Genomic DNA, 3,082 nt, shown 5'->3' with positions numbered 1-3,082 from the left:
GGTATGTATGGTTGGAACCCGCGAAGGCCTGTCAGAACGAAGAATGGACGATAGGAAGACATAACAACTACCTCACTAGCAGGAAACCAATGATAGTTCCATGTAATTTTAGATGCAGTCAATTTAAGAAGATAGTGTCTCCATGCTTTGACACCTTTTGGCAATTTGTCTCCTAATTCTTTCATCCTTTCTGGGTGGCTCGAAATATAATTCGTCCAATCAGATTTGAAATCCGTCGCAAAACGATGGCGATATAGGTGCTCTAAAAACCACATCTGCAATAAAATGCTACAACCTTCAAAAAAATCTCCCCCCCTCTCTACATTTAGTCAAAGCACGACAAATATCAGCCAACATCATCGGCAATATAGTGGATTTTCTTTTTTTTATCATAACAGTGACTATTCCTGATAGACGAATATCGATTTTTTTATCCATCCTTGGAAAAACCATAGCTCCCAAGAATGCTACCATGAATGCTTCTTGTCTATGTTTTTCCCAAGTAGGGAGGTGTTGTCCATTTTTAAGTTGCTTCCCATAGCTTGAAAATCCTTCCTTCTTTCCATATCTTGAGTATAAGAATTCCAAAGAAACCAACCCATTATCAAAACACTCACACTCCTTATGAGGATGGATGATGTGTATCTGTTCTAGAAATTTACCTTTGCTGACACTCCTAGGTGCTATCAGTGTTTTAGTTCGAAGATCCTGGCCTAAGCCTGTGAAACCACCCAATTCTTCTAATGTAGGCGTCAACTCAAAATCACTAAATCGAAATACATTATTTGTGGAATCCCAAATGGAATCAAAGCCTCGATCAAACCTCTGTCAGGACTAACTCTCATGATATCTGTAAGGAAACCAAGATGTTTGAATATCTCAGTCCGCCTAAATTCATGCATATTGTTCCACCAATCCATTAGTAATTGTGGGGTTTTATCTGTGATCATAAACTTTGGGGGATCATTGACCATTTCGACTAGTTCATCCCTTGGTCTTTTATCACACCTCATAGATCTCATGATTACCTGGTTAAGAAAAAAAGAAAATCGGGATTTTTAAAATCAACTTTAATTGTGAAATTTTTTTTATAATTCGAAATTATTTATTGGAGTAGTTAGAAAAAATAAAAATAAAAATGATTCGGAATGTCTAAAGTGATCATTGATTCAGGTTGTTTTGAAAAGAATGAACAATTTTGAAAAAAAAGAAGAAAGAAAAATAAAAGAATGTGTATATGTACAATTCAAAAGACATATATACATATATTATCAATATGTATTATTTTAATAAAAGTGAAAAATAAAATTGAGGATTAGGTGTGTATGTATATATATGTGTATTAATTTGTTTATTTTGAATCATTGGTTGAAAATGGGTAGAAAATAGATATTTATTTCTTTAGTCGATTATCCTAAAGCCGGTCAACATTTTGTTATAGTCTTCACATGATGCAACAAGTAGCACAAAAATGCACATGAGGGTCTCACGAACAGATATCTGTCCTAGTCAGATTGGGCCCCTATGCTAAATTTCGCTAAGTTACATGCACATGATGCAAATAAATCGGAACCTAGTAAGGATATCATGTCTGAAAGTTTCAATTCTACTAAGGTAAGATATCTAGACTGGCTGTAAAACGAGCGGACAACTCGAGTCAGGGAGTGCAACGTACCGGTAGCAGCGCTTTCCGGCTTTGTGCATGGGTGCTCGCTATCCTAAAATGGTGTGACTAAATATCTTCACCATGGACCGAATATCCACTGGCTATCTTGACAGAAGTGGGGTGCATAGTTGCAATTCCCATCATATTTTTATTGAAGACTCAGAATGGTTCGTGAGAGAAGATAGTTATAACTCAATTCAAATATTATTAAAACATTAAATAAATAAACAATTAGCATATTAAGTTAAAATAAATACAATATCCAAAAGCGTAACTATATAAGCCATAGTCATACATAAATTAATATTTAAAGCTCGAATTCTAGTTAGTCCCCAGCGGAGTCGCCATCTGTCACGCCCCTTTTTTTTTTCTCTCTAAATATTTTGAGTTTTTATTTGTTTCGAAAGAAAAAGAGTTTTTCCAATTAAAGTGACATTTTGAAAAGGGATAATTATTATTCTGAGTCGCCACTTGGAATTGAGTTTTGGTGTTCCAAGTCACCTTATTTAAATCCTTAATCAAAAGAAAATTTGACTCTATTTTTTATTGGTCTACAAACTAGAAATTCGGGTAAGGAATTCTGTTGACCGAGGGGAAGGTGTTAGGCACCCCTCGAATCCCGTGGTTCTAGCACGGTCGCTTTATTAACTTTGATATGACTTGACTTAATTTTGGATATTATATTTTTTAAACTTAATAATAAATTTTTATCTACCCAAATTTATTGTTTAACTTATTTGAAACTGACTAATTTATTTGAAATGATCTTATTTTTTTTTTAGGGTATGTCCATTTATTTTTAAATATCTAATATTTTGAAAGTAGAATTTATATAGGAAAGAGATTTTAGTGTTTGAGTAATTTTAGGATTTTTTTTTTTAGTTACATTTTTAAATAAGAGGTAAAAATTTTAAGAGATTTACTATTAGTTTTACAAGGAAAAAAATTTAATTTTTTTTAATGCTGCACGTTCTTTTTTTTATTATTATTATCTTTGGTATTTTTTTTGTGTATTTTTTTTTAATTTTTTATAATAAAGTAATAATTTTAATTTTGGTTGACATTCTTTTAAACTCACTCTTTATTTTTTTTTACTTTATTTTTAAAAAACTTACTGTTAACTTTTTTATTATTATTTTATTTCTATTTTCCTTTCATTCTTTTTTTTTTTTAACTTTCTGTTTTGTTAACTTTTTTATTGTATTGTTGTTTTATAAAATTTGTCTTCTTCTCCTTTTTTTTTTCTTTTTTTTTAATAATTTTTGTTACTCTTTTTCACGTTCTTTTTTTTTTCATTCTTTTTATTTTTTATTTGTCCTTCTTTTCTTTTCTTTTCGTTTTTTTTCTTTTACACGTTTTTTTTTTCTTAATTTTTTTTTTCACGTTTTGATTTTATCAATATTATGTTTTATATTT

The 3,082-nt window shown here is 30.6% G+C and overlaps 1 pseudogene; it reads right to left on the bottom strand.

Annotated features, from left to right (window-relative positions):
• Nucleotides 1–401: 401 nt before the first annotated feature.
• Nucleotides 402–1,807, bottom strand: LOC107006282 (annotated as a pseudogene).
• Between the last annotated feature and the right edge of the window lie 1,275 nt (nucleotides 1,808–3,082).

Source organism: Solanum pennellii, chromosome 12 (genome assembly GCF_001406875.1).
Source record: "Solanum pennellii chromosome 12, SPENNV200".
In the NCBI taxonomy this organism is placed as follows: Eukaryota; Viridiplantae; Streptophyta; class Magnoliopsida; order Solanales; family Solanaceae; genus Solanum; species Solanum pennellii.
Note: the sequence above shows the minus strand (reverse complement) of the source record. Positions and strands in the feature narration are given on the sequence as shown.